Here is a 14532-nt window from a genome sequence, read left to right as displayed (position 1 = left end):
ACACACACACACACACACACACACACACACACACATATATATAGGCTGGAGCAACAGCACAGCCAATAAGGTACTCTTGCAAGCAGCCAATTCGAGCTGACACCATTTCAATTCCTCCACCCCTCTCAGAGAGTCCGGCAAGCTACGGAGAGTGTCTTGCCCTCGTGGCAAAGCCTGGCAAGCTAACCGTGGCATAATTGATATGCCAAAAATAGTAATGTCTCACAATGGAGACATTACTGGTACCTACTCGAGCAAATCTATGAACAATGGGAGGACAGTGCTATATGTATATACACACATATGTATGTATATACATATTTTTTTCTTTGAAAGTAAAGTTATTTAATAGTAAAAAAAAAACTATAGTGATTTCACTATAAAATAATGAAAATAATACCATAATAAAAACATTAAGCAGTAGCACAGTGGGTAGGGCGTTTGCGTTGCAGGCAGCCAATCTGAGTTCAATTCCCAGCATCCCACATGGTCCTCTGAGCACCCTCAGAAGTAATTCCTGAGAGTATAAGCCAGGAGTCACCCCTGTACATCTCCAGGTATGACCCAAAAGGCAAAAAAAAAATTGAACAATTGAATTATATTTTAAGACATATGAAAATTATGATCAACTGTAAAACTTTGTGTTTCTTCATTTGTATTAACTAGCTTAATTACAAATTGTACCTTTTGCTTCTCTTATTTATTTATTTATTTATTGTTTTTTCTGACATCAAAGTAGGTCAATGCTAACAGAGTATGCATGACTTAATTTTCATAGTATTTAGCTATATATTATTTTAAATTTAAATAGATCATTAAGAATTAGATAAACTTAAATTTTTTTTATTTAATCATTTTTTTTATTAGTGAAACACCATGAGGTACATTTATAGACTTATAAATTTTTGTGCTTGGGTTTCAGTTATACAATGATCAAGTACCCATCCCTCCACCAGTGCCCATCCTCCCCCACCACGGGTCCTAGCATCCCTCCCACCCCCCATCCCCACCCCCCGTCCCACCCTGCCGCTGTGGCAGGGCATTCCCCCTTGTTCTCTCTCTCTTCTTTTGGGTACTATGTTTTGCCAGAGAGGCATTGAGTGGCAATCATGTTTGGTCTATCGACTACTTTTAGCATGTCTCTCCCACCCTGGGAGGGTCTTCACAACACCCTTTATTTGGTGCTCTCTTCTCTATCTGAGCTTCCTTTTCACCTAGCAAAGGTGGCTGGCCTTCAAGTCATGGAGCAAAATTCCTGGTACTAATCTGAGCCATTCCTGGGTGTTAGTCTCCCATTTTGTTGCTTTATGTTCCCCAGATGAATGCAATCTTTCTGTGTCTATCCCTCTCTTTCTGACTCATTTCACTTAACATGATACTTTCCATGTAGTACCACTTGTATGTAAATTTCATAACTTCATCTTTTCTAACAGCTACATAGTACTCCATTGTGTAAATGTACCAAAGTTTCTTTAACCAGTCATCTGTTCTCGGGCACTCAGGTTTTTTCCAGATTCTGGCTTTTGTAAACAGTGCTGCAATGAACAAACAATTGCAGATGTCACTTCGACTATACCTTTTTGCCTCTCTGGGATATATTCCCAGGAGTGCTATAGCTGGGTCAAATGGGAGATCAAATTCTAATTTTTTGAGAATCATCCATACTGTTTTCCAAAAGGGTTGGACCAGCCGGCATTCCCACCAGCAGTGAAGGAGGGTCCCTTTCTCGCCACATCCACGCCAGCACCTGTTGCTTTTGTTCTTGTGGATGTGGGCCAGTCTCTGTGGTGTAAAATGATATCTCATTGTTGTTTTGATCTGCATCTCTCTGATGATTAGTGATGTAGAGCATTTTCTCATTTGCCTTTTTGCCATTCGGATTTCTTCTTTGCGAAAGTTTCTGTTCATTTCCTCACCCCATTTTTTGATGGGGTTGGGTGATTTCTTCTTGTGTAGTTTAACCAGTACTTTGTATATCCTTGATATCAACCCCTTGTCGGATGTGTATTTGGTGAATATTCAGATTGGAATCCATAATGTTTATTGAAGACAAAGTTGGCAAAACTCTCCACGATATTGAAGTTAGTGGTATCTTCAAAGATGTCACGCCACTGGCCGAACAAGAGAAACTTAAAAATTTTTGCTGAAAATATCTCTTTCAAAAATTTAATCTCCTCTGAGATTAAACTGCCAGCTGTAGGATCTAAGCACTGAATAAATAGATATAAATATATTGATAAATATATTGATATATGTATATATAAGCTATATATTTGATGAATGAATTTAGAATAATTTACATATATTTTTAAATCTGCAAACATTAGAGAGGAGACCTTCCATAATAGCACAATATGGTTCCAAAAATCTATCATCCAATTAAAACTATGTTGCCCAAAAAAAAGCTATAGAAATATTTTTTTTTAACTCAGGAAATTAACCAACAACTTAGAATAGCATTTTGAGTGCTTATTCAAGGGAAATGGTTGACTCAACTTATGTCTTTAAATGCCTTATTTGCCTAGTTTCTTTCCTTAGAACGACTGTAGCCTTGAAAACCAACAGCGCTGGACAATTGCTATGAGAAATAGCATCCTAGCAGTTAATGGAGGGAGAACAGGTTTGGGACACTCCTCAGAAACATATGCCCAGAAAACTGTTACTGTTTTACCTGAAGTTATTAAATATTCCATTAACAGAGCCCGAATGATGTTTGATCTGACTCAATGATCACTCAGTGAAGAAAGTATTAACAAGTAAGTTTTTTTATGCTTATTATGAAGTATTGCTGATTTCTTGTGCATTACATCAGTGGGGCGAAGACAAAAATTTTAAATGATTTTTAACCAGCAAAATTAGAGAAACAAGACGTCTAAGGATAACTTTAGAAAAGTCTTAAATTTCCTGGATATCTACAAAGCATTGCCCTTGCAGGAATCTGGGCACAGGAAAGATTTAAGTAAGCCTAGCGTTTTCATATCAGACTGATTTGAGGCTGTGTGACAGCTGGAAGGGAAGGCTGAGTGTGAGTTACAAATTACCTGAGAATAGTTTTGACTTTTATAAACTACCTGAGAACAATTTTCACTTTCAGTATGTAGTCCCTATAAAAAGTACAGAGAACAAATTGGTTTAGAACATTTATGAAAGTGTGTGTCTAAATTGAATCCTAAGATAATCAAATAATGACTACAGAATCCAGAAATAACAAAGAACATAGATTTTTAAAAAGTAGTTCAAGATATTCTTCAAAGAAATGGAGCAAACACTCCTGCAATTTATATGGAACAATAAGCCCTCACGAATAGCTAAAGCAATTCTTGGGAAAAAGAAAATGGGAGGAATCAACCTCCCTAACTTCAAACTCTCCTACAAGGCAGTAATAATTAAAACAGCGTGGTACTGGAACAAAGGCAGAGCTGCAGACCAATGGAACAGAGTTGAATATACTGACATTTCCTCCAAAACATATAATCATCTAATCTTTGATAAGGGGACAAGAAAAGTGAAATGGAGCAGGGAAAGCCTCTTTAATAAACTGTGCTGGCAAAACTGGACGGCTACATGCAAAAAAGTGGGCTCAGATCTCTGCCTAACACCATGCACAAAAGTAAGATAGAAATGGATTTATGACCTCAACATCAGACCGGAATCCATAATGTTTATTGAAGATAAAGTCAGGAAAAAATCTCCATGATATTGAAGCTAATGAGATCTTCAAAGATGTCACACCACTGGCAGAGCAAGTGAAAACAGAGATAGACAAATGGGACTATCTTAAACTAAGAAGTTTCTGCACCTCAAAAGAAACAGTGACCAAAATACAAAGACAGCCTACAGAATGGGAAAGGATATTCACCAAATACACATCTGACAAGGGGTTGATATCAAGGATATACAAGTTACTGGTTGAACTCCACAAGGAGAAATCACTCAACCCCATCAAAAAATGGGGTGAGGAAATGAACAGAAACTTTCGCAAAGAAGAAATCCGAATGGCAAAAAGGCAAATGAGAAAATGCTCTACATCACTAATTATCAGGAAGATGCATATCAAAACCACAATGAGATATCATTTCACACCACAGAGACTGGCACACATCCCCAGGAACAAAAGCAACCAATGCTGGCGCGGATGTGGCGAGAAAGGGACCCTCCTTCACTGCTGGTGGGAATGTCGGCTGATCCAACCCTTTTGGAAAACAGTATGGACGATTCTCAAAAAATTAGAATTTGATCTCCCATTTGACCCAGCTATAGCACTCCTGGGAATATATCCCAGAGAGGCAAAAAGGTATAGTCGAAGTGACATCTGCAATTGTTTGTTCAGTGCAGCACTCTTTACAATAGCCAGAATCTGGAAAAAACCTGAGTGCCCGAGAACAGATGACTGGTTAAAGAAACTTTGGTACATTTACACAATGGAGTACTATGTAGCTGTTAGAAAAGACGAAGTCATGAAATTTACATACAAGTGGTACTACATGAAAAGTATCATGTTAAGCGAAATGAGTCAGAAAGAGCGGGATAGACACAGAAAGATTGCATTCATCTGGGGAACATAAAGCAACATAAAGGGAGACTAACACCCAGGAATGGCTGAGATTAGTACCAGGAATTTTGCTCCCTGACTTGAAGGCCAGCCACCTTTGCTAGGTGAAAAGGAAGCTCAGATAGAGAAGAGAGCACCAAATGAAGCGTGTTGTGAGCACCCTCCCAGGGTGGGAGAAGCATGCTAAAAGTAGTCTATAGACCAAACATGATTGCCACTCAATGCCTCTCTTGCAAAACACAGTACCCAAAAGAAGAGAGAGAGAACAAGGGGGAATACCCTGCCACAGAGGCAGGGTGGGATGGGGGGGTGTGGGGTGGGGGGGATGCTGGGAACCATGGTGGTGGAGGATGGGCACTGGTGGAGGGATGGGTTCTTGATCATTGTATAACTGAAACCCAAGCACAAAAATTTGTAACTCTATAACTGTACCTCATGGTGTTTCACTAATAAAAAAGTTAATAAAAAGTAGTCCAAGAAAAGAACTACAGGAATAAATTAAACAAGAGCAACTATAAATATATATACATAAAGTAATATGTATATATAATATGTAGTAGAGTGTACACTTGCTACATAACCACATCATGAGAAAAATACAATTAAAAAACTATGTACACAAAAAGTAATAAAGTATGGGTCATGCTAAGATAATATAACTGACATCCAGATATTGGGGTTATGAAATAAGGATTTTAACCATTTATAATGTGTGTAAGAAAGGGCAAGTAGGATAGTCCTGCAGGAGGGTGTTTGTTTTGCATGGGCCTGATCTGTTTTTTTTTTTTTACTGTGAATGATATTTATTTAGTCATTTACGTTTGCAACTGAAACTCTGGGAATTCAAAATTAACATCGTTGCCTGTGAGCTTCTTATAGACACCAGAAAAGGTTTCAACCTTATGTCCCACATTGTTCTGCTGTGCTTTATCCAAATGAACCTTTATAAGCTGGCTGCCATCCAGTTTCACGCGATTCTCTTGCCCACAATTTCACTAGGGAAGACCAAGTCCTCCAGGATTGCATCATGCACAGTTGTCGAGGTGAGGCTTCTAGGACGTTTTTTTTGTGTAGCTTTTTTGAGTTGGCTTAGGCAAAATTCTCCTCTGAGCAATAAAGACGACGTGCTTCCCACTGAACTTTTTCTCCAGTTCCCGTACTAGCTGGACTTGGATTTTCTGGAAGGACTTCAGTTGAGGAACAGGAACGAAGATTATAATAGCTTTTTGTCGACCACCAACTTCAATTTCCTTGGCTGCCATGATATTTATCTTCCTCAGCTGCACCTTCAGGTTCAAGTTCATCTCCAACTCCAGGAGCTCCTCGAACTCGTCTGGCTTCTTGCCATCTACCACAAGCCTACATCAAGCAACATCCTCAATGGGGAAAAGCTGAGAGCCGTCCCCCTAAGATCAGGAACGAGAAAAGGATGCCCACTCTCTCCACTACTGTTCAATATAGTACTGGAAGTACTTGCATTAGTGATTAGGCAAGAAAAAGATATTAAGGGCATCCAGGTAGGAAAGGAAGAAATAAAACTCACTATTCACAGATGATATGATACTATACTTAGAGAACACTAAAACCTCTACCAAGAAACTCCTAGAAACAATAAACTTGTATAGTAAAGTTGCAGGCTATAAAATCAATACCTCAAAGTCCATGGCTTTCCTATACACAAATAGTGAAAGAGAAGAAAATGACATGAAAACAATCCCATTCACAATTGTGCCCCAGAAAATCAAGTACCTAGGAATCAACTTAACTAAGGAAGTAAAGGACCTGTACAAAGAAAACCACAAAATGCTACTTCAGGAAATAAAAGAAGACACGAGGAAATGGAAAAATATTCCCTGTTCATGGATGGGAAGAATTAACATTGTCAAAATGGCAATGCTTCCCAAAGCACTCTACAAATTCAATGTAATACCTATTACTATACCCCTGATCTCGGTTTGATCCCTAGCATCCCATATGGTCCTCTAAGCACCAAAAAAAATAATAATAAAATAAAAACTGTTGTAGAGAATCATAGCTTAGAAAGTAAAACAAAATATCAGAGCAATGTCTCACAAAATAGATAACATTAATAAACCAATAAAATGATAGTAACGAAACTAAAAGAAATTCTGGAAGTAAAAAAAATGTATACAAATCTAAATTGGGATCACTTACAGGAGCTAAAGAAAATGTTTGATTGTAGTGGTAAAAAAGAACAAGGGGATTTAAAAACAGGTCATTATTATCAACTTTTCATGGGTAAACCAAGCCTGGAATGAGGCACTATTCCTTCAGTCCTCAGCATAAACTTGTCTTTATATCCACCCTTCATGGTGCTGCACTAACCTTACAATACTCGTTGCTAAAAGCATACCCTCGTGCCAATGGAGCAACTACATATAATTTCATGGAGTCTTCGAGGAAAGAAATCATATTTGACTTTATAACCTTACAGAAAAAAGCCAGAGATGCCAGGGAGATAGTTTAAAGGGGCTGAGCATTAAACTAGGCATGCAGGAGCCCCAGAGTTCTATGCTCAGGATTCCATGCGCAGTCAGGGGGTAGCCCCACTGATGAGAGGAACAATTGAGCCTGAAAAACACCCCATCACTGGTTAGAGTTCTGAAACTACAAGTCCACATAACTGGGGCCTGAGTTCTCAAGAAGTACTAAAGGTCACACAGAAAACAGCTTATAAATCAAATACTTATTTGGCTGACGACCCAAACCTGATTCTCTCTTGAAGGGCAAGGCTTTGATGGACATTCAAATTGATAAGAAGCAAGCAATGATACACACCACACAAAAGTGAGTCTGCATCATTAATGAAGCTAAACACAGCAGTACTCTTCTCTGTTTTTATTTAAGATTTGTGCATGTTGTTGGTGCTTGACCAAGAAAAGAAAGTTTCATCCTTTAAAGATTTGCTCTACTTCGTATTTATAGACTGTTTCTCAGAGTAAGCAATATGCAATTTTAGTAGATGAAATTGGACATTTTAATTATATCCCAGTTTTAGGAACCACATGAGAAAAAAAAGGATTATGAAAAGAGGAAGAGTTGGGACATTAAGTGTATTTCAATAATATATGCATAATGGGAGACCTAAGAGAACAGACCCAGGAACAAAAACTATTTGTAGAAGCGATGGGTATACTTTTCTCATATGTGATGAAAATGCTAACATACACCTTCATAAAGCTCAATAGATTATAAATAGGGTTAGCCAAGAAATGGACACCTTTGCTGTGGTTCTTGAGAGCACTTTTCAGGATAATAGAATTGATTCATAGTAAATGTAACCTTTCAGAGTAGCACATTTTTACAAACACTGGGTAGTATTTCATATTTAAAAAAATGAACTTGATACTCATAGATAATTCCCAGTTTTAGTAACTTATAAAATAAAGCAAACCAAAAGGCAACAGCCAAGGAGACTGTAAAGAAATAATAAATTGATAGAGAAGTTAGAGATAAATTCCATACAAGTTGAAGAAAACACTTTCCACAAGTCGATAATACAAAAAGATTTCTTGTGCAGTTTAATGTGTAACTTTAGTATACTTATAGATAAATGTAACGCCAAGTTTTATATGTTTTTATAAAAAATTATAATGGTTTATTCAAAGTAACAGAAATATTGAAATACAACCTCATTGGCAAAAGTTTCTTTCACTTATGTGTGACTTCATGGTAATTTCCATACCTTTGAAATATATCATGTGTCTAACAAGGTTTTAGTTAAATGTCTGGAAAAAAAGCAACCACCTAGTTTGTCATGTCATCGATTGAAAGTATAAATTCATAGAAAAAAGAAATATCATAAAATAAATGAGACCTACCAAAAGTGAGAATATTGAAAATTGTTCATAGTTTGTACATCTAAAAATTATTCTAGGTTCAAAAATATTTTATGAATAGAGGTCTTTAGCAAATTTATTGGACAAATGTGACCACCTAGTTTATCATGTCATAATTTGGAAGTGAAAATTCATAGAAAAGAGTAGTAATATAAAACAAATAATATCTGCCAAGAGTAACAAAATTAAAAATTATTCGAAATTAGTACATTTAAGGGCTGGAGCAATATCACAGCAGTTAGGGTATTTGCCTTTCATGCAGCTGACCCAGGTTAGATTCCTCTGCCCCTCTAGGAGAGCCCGGCAAGCTACCGACAGTATCTCACCCTCAAGGCAAAGTCTGACAAGCTACCCGTGACGTACCGATATGCCAAAAACAGTAACAAGCCTCACAATTTGTTGTGAGACATTACTGGTGCCCGCTTGAGCACCAGTAATGGGAGGACAGTGCTACAGTGCAGTACTAGTACACTTAAGAATTATACTAATTTCAAAACTATTTATTATGAGTTATTTAGCTCTACCTGGAATATGTTGATTTACCCTAAAATACTTGTCAAACTGAATATAATTAATTGTCCTTAGAAAGCGCTAATTTTTTTCAGTTCACAACATTTATGTGTACACCACTCCCTATATAAATGTGTTAACTATAATCTAAAGTGTATTGCAAATATAAAATTTCAGTTTCTCTCTATACCTCCTCTGGGAATAATGCTATCTCTTCATTCCATTGATGCCTATATTGAATAGGAAGAAAGTCTATTATGAATTTCTCTGAGTTAAAAATCAGTTTATGATATTAATACAGAGAAAAATAGTTCTTTATGAATTTTGCTTCCCCAGTTTTCTAGGTATGCACTAACTTTGAAGTAGGATGAAATAAAGTGTTTTGCAAATATAAGTAGGAATTGTAAAAAGTCAATAGGAAAATGTTACGTGCCACTATATGGAAGCTCGTTTTCTATACGGGTTGCCCGCTACAGAAGCAATGTCTGCCCATTCCCTAGAGTAGCTGAGGTCCTGAAAAACAAAATCTAATGAGAAAGTAGTCAAATATTACAATAAACTCTCTTTTATTTAATTTGGTTTCACTATTTATTATGGGGCAGAGGGACAGCATAGCGGATAAGGCATTTGCCTTGCACACTGCCAACCCAGGTTTGATTCCTCCACCCCTCTCGGAGAGCCCAACAAGCTACCAAAAGTATCCCGCCTGCCTGGCAAATTTTGGCAAGCTACTTGTGACATATTCAATATGCCAAAAACTGTAACAAGTCTCACAATGGAGATGTTACTGGTGCTCAATCGAGCAAATCGATGAACAATGGGAGGACAGTGCTACAGTTTATTATAGCTAAAAAAGTTAATATAGGACTTTAATATGTAAAGGTTCTTTGACTACATGCATTATTAGATATTATAATAATATTACTTAGATGTTAATGCCTTTAAAGTATGTGATAGTGTATGATTTTCAGTGATAAAGTCACTTGAGTCCATTTTGCAACATTCTAGTGCTTTAGTTCTTGTTTATACATTTGGAATGACACATAATTAGGTACAACATAAAATCAAATGTTAGATCACTAATTCATTAAATGTGAACATAATAAATATTTGCTGATTCCTTTGTTTTCTTTGAAATCTCTTACACAGTGTCCAACGAGCTCATTCAGGTTATCTGAGTGCTATTTAAAAAAAGAAAAAAACTGTTGACAATCCCAGAGACTAAGAAACAAATCTCAAAACCCAACGGCTTTTGGCAGAAATGCATCCGGTCCCTGTAGTAGGTTACCGGTACTGGGCCACCCCAGGTGGAAATAGGTTTCATGCCTTGGCCTGTTCCCCCTGGAGGCCTAGTGGCCGTCACCCTCCAGAGGCCACTGGACAATCAGGTTTGGGCCCACAGTGATGAGACATCAGGGCCTCATTGGATGAGAGTGGAGCCGGCCCTTTCCTCCCCGTGCCAACAAGACCCAGAGTTGCCACCCATGAAGGGCCTCTCTGGCTCCTGATCAAGCTGCTTAATGGCCATGATCCCAGAGACTTAGAAACAAAACTCAAAACCCAGCAGCTTTTGGCAGAAATGTGTCTGGACCACGCAGTAGGGTATTGTCATCCGGCCACTCCAGGGGGGAAATGGTGCTGTCCCTCCGCCTTCTCCCCCATGGTGGCTCAGTGGCCGCCATCATCCAGACGCCACTGGACAGTCAGGTTTGGGCCCGCAATGATGAGACACATGGGGCCTCACAGGATGGGTGTGGAGCCGGCCCTTTTCTCCCCATCCCAATGAAACAGCAAGTCACTGCCCACGAACGGCCTCTTTGGCTCCTGATCAAGATGCTTAATGGCCATGATCCCACAGAGTCAGGAACTAATCTCAGAACCCAGGAGGTTTTGGCAAGAAATCCCTCCAGTTTTAATTGTTAAAATTTCAGAATTTCAAAATCACACAGCCACTACTGCAGCTACACAGACATCATATGCTATTCATAACCAGCAGTGAGCCATTACTCACTAGAAAACAAATTGTCTACTTTTCGGCAGAACTGAGTGTTGCGGTAAAATCCCAAATGATAATGGTGGGTGTGGTGTCAAAATGTTGAATGTAATCAAAGTATAGAGAGAGTAATTTGGAAATCATCTGTCCCACAGGTAGGGGGAGGGTGTGGGATGGGGGTATACTGGGGATTTTGGTGGTGGATAATGGGCACTGGTGAAGGTAAGGGTGTTTCATTGTATGACTTAGACTTAAATCCGGAAGCTTTGTAACTGCTCTCACAGTGATTCAATAATTAAAATTATAAAAATGGGGAAAAAAGTAAGGTGGAGTTCATGCACAATTCAATCAGCCTAATCAGTGGCTGAATAAATAGCAGTACTCCTACATAAAAAAAAAAAAAAAAACAGGAAAAAACCTGTTGAAACGTTTCCAGAACTGGAGAATGCAGGCATCCAGATCCAAGAAGCCTGAAGAGTACCAACTAAGAAAGACCCCAATAAAGTATTCTAAGATATATCCTAATCAGAGTGACTAATACCATACATAGAGTCACAGTACTGCCAGCAGCAACATCAAAGAAGGGAGTTACATACAAAAGAGCTTCCCTTAGAATTATAGCACACTTATCAGATGAAACCCTTCATACCCAAAGATGGAGGTGGGATAGTGAAAAATATTTGAGGAAATGAACATCTCATCAGAATACTTTACCTGGCTAGACTCTCATTCAGACTTGAAGGAACAATACACAACTAGATAGATAAGCAACAGTTCAGGACATTCAAAGACTCAAAATCAACTTTAAAAGAAGGACTGATGGGGTTAATGTAAGACAAGACAAACCCCACAAACACAACAAACTTCTACAAAAAGATGGTACAAAACCCCATGACAACAATCTCGCCCAACTTTATTTATTATATTATTATTGTTGTTGTTGTTATTAATATTTAGGTTTTGATCCATTATCAGTGCCCAGGGCTTATTCTTGGCCCTGTGCTCTGATATCATACCTGGCAAGGTTCAGAAACATCATGAGGTGACAGGGATTACACTTGGGTCTTCCATGTGTAAGGCATGTGTAGTCCACGCTGTACTATCACTCCAGACACAACTAAAATTTCTTGAGGGATGTATGGGAGACTTCATAACTTTTTGATGAAGATGAGGTAGAGTGAAGAGAAAACTAGGTTAAATATTGGAAAAAATGGTGTGTGTTTCAGAATGGGAGTTTGACTAGGACAGTGGTCGTGGGGGGAGTGCATGCCACCGAGGCAGGCTGTGGGGTGGCAGGGAAACTAGGGACAATTGGTGTGAGTGGTATTGGAAAACTATATGCCTGAATCTCAATCATAAATATCTTTGTAACTTTGTGATCCACGATGATTCAATTTTAAAACATAAAAGAATAAAAAGGAGCTGTTAAAACACTGTGTATTCTACATTCAAAAAATGGAGTCTGTGACTTTATTACTAGGAAAAATAATGAAATATATACACATAATTCATTTGCGGAGTCACAGTTGTCTCTTCTTATAACTTATTTCTAGCTCTGTGCTCAGGAGTCACTATTAATGGATCATATGTGGCACCAGGAATTGAACCTGGGTTACCCAAGTGTAATATTTATGTTACCCATGAAAAACATTTTTTGACTTACATAAATAATGAAATTATAATAAATTATAATTAAATAGAAAAAGTACATGTTTAAGGGTCTGAAGAGATCATACAAAAGGTAAGGGTATTTGCCTTGCACGTGGCTAACACAGGTTCGATTCTCAGCATCCCATATGGCCCCCTGAGCACCGCCAGGGGGTAGTTCCTGAGAGCAGAGCCAGCAGTGATCCCTAAGAATTGCCAGGTGTGACCCAAAAAGCAAAAAAAAGTACATGTTTAAGTTTTACTGTCCCCTTTCAATAAGTTTCTGACCCCCTTTCTTAAACACAATTCCTTTTCTTTGCTGAACTATCTTTTGCATCTTTCTCTTTAGGTTCTGTTTGAAAGATTTTTCTGTGTGAGAATTTTTTTTTACTTAACAATTATCAATTTAAAATATTTCTTATTTTGTTTTTTCTACTTAAACATACATCGTGATCTTCAAGGTTGTTCACAATAGGTTCTTAGCCATACTGCATTCCCGGCTCCCGTACCACAACCATTGTTCCACTCTCCACGAATGACTCAGGTTCACCCCTCCTCCATATTTGTCTCCTTGACAGGCACACCTTACAGTTTAACTATTGTGTTTTTTAAAGTTTCAAAACATCATTCAAAAGTAACATTTTGAGGTCCTTTTTGGTTTTTGGTAACTGATGTAATATATATATATATATATATATATATATATACATATATATATAGTCTCTCTGTGTGTTAGATTAGCATCAAATATTTCATTTTGCTTTGTTGGAGGGAGGAGCACAGATCATACTCCTTGGTTCTTAACTCAGGAATCACTTCTAGTGGGACTCAGGTTCATATGTAGTGCTGAAGATCTAATCTTCTCGACCATATGCAAGGTAATTATAACACCTGCTGTATATTTCTCTCCAGCCCACTTCTAAGTTTTTTATCCAATAATATTATAAATAATATGGATTTCTTTCCAAAATAGTATTTTAGAATGTATTAATGGCTTTACTATATATATTCTTAACCACAGTTTATATGTTCCTTACAGAGAAGTAGTGTTCTTGAAATATTCAGTCATATTGATATATTGGGATTTAAAAAATATCTTACGTTAGTTCCATATTCTGATAATTTCTAGATTCTGGCTGTTTGTAAATCGATTGTGGTAAATTAAGCTGACCACAGTTTCAGAAACAGTTTGCTTGACTACATTTGTATTGAAGAAAGCAAAGAAATATTGATCAACCTTTAAAAAGCCATGAAAAGAATGTGATGATAGATTTATAGGCATAATATTAATAGAAAAAAACATAATAAAGATAGATATTAGTTGTAATTTAAGTAATGTATTGGATGGAATAAAGAGAATGATTTCAAAACAATAATGCCAAGTATAAAAACAATATTAATATTATAACCATCTTTATTTTTTTTTTACAGTTGTAGATTTACAATATTTTGTGCTTGGGTTTCGATTATACTATGATCAGATACCCATCCCTCCACCAGTGCCCATTTTCCACCACCATGGATAATATCCCCCCACCCCCATCCCCCCATCCTCCCCTGTCTCTGTGGCAGGGCAATCCCCTGTGTTCTCTCTCTCCTTTTGGGTGTTGTGGTCTGCAAAAGAGGCATTGAGTGGCAAACATGTTCATCCCATAGTCTACTTTCGACATGCATCTCCCCTCCTGGGAGGATCCTCCAAACACCCTTTATTTGGTGTTCCCTTCTCTATCTGAACTGCCCTTTCCTCTAGGATACCCGGCTGGCCTCTAAGTTATGGAGTAATCCTCCTGGTGCTGATCTCAGCTATTCTTGGGTATTAATCTCATACTTTGTTACTTTATATCCCCCAGATGAATGCAATCTTTCTATGTCTATCCCTCTCTTTCTGACTCATTTCGCTTAGCATGATACTTTCCATATTGTACCACTTGTATGTAAATTTCATGACTTCATCTTTTCTAACAGCTACA

The 14532-nt window shown here is 37.7% G+C and overlaps 1 pseudogene; it reads right to left on the bottom strand.

The window, feature by feature from the left end:
* Positions 1 to 5328: 5328 nt before the first annotated feature.
* Positions 5329 to 13080, bottom strand: LOC130019364 (40S ribosomal protein S7-like; annotated as a pseudogene).
* Between the last annotated feature and the right edge of the window lie 1452 nt (positions 13081 to 14532).

This window comes from Sorex fumeus, unplaced genomic scaffold (assembly GCF_029834395.1).
Source record: "Sorex fumeus unplaced genomic scaffold, SorFum_2.1 ptg000008l, whole genome shotgun sequence".
In the NCBI taxonomy this organism is placed as follows: Eukaryota; Metazoa; Chordata; class Mammalia; order Eulipotyphla; family Soricidae; genus Sorex; species Sorex fumeus.
This window is presented reverse-complemented; position numbering and strand designations above follow the sequence as displayed.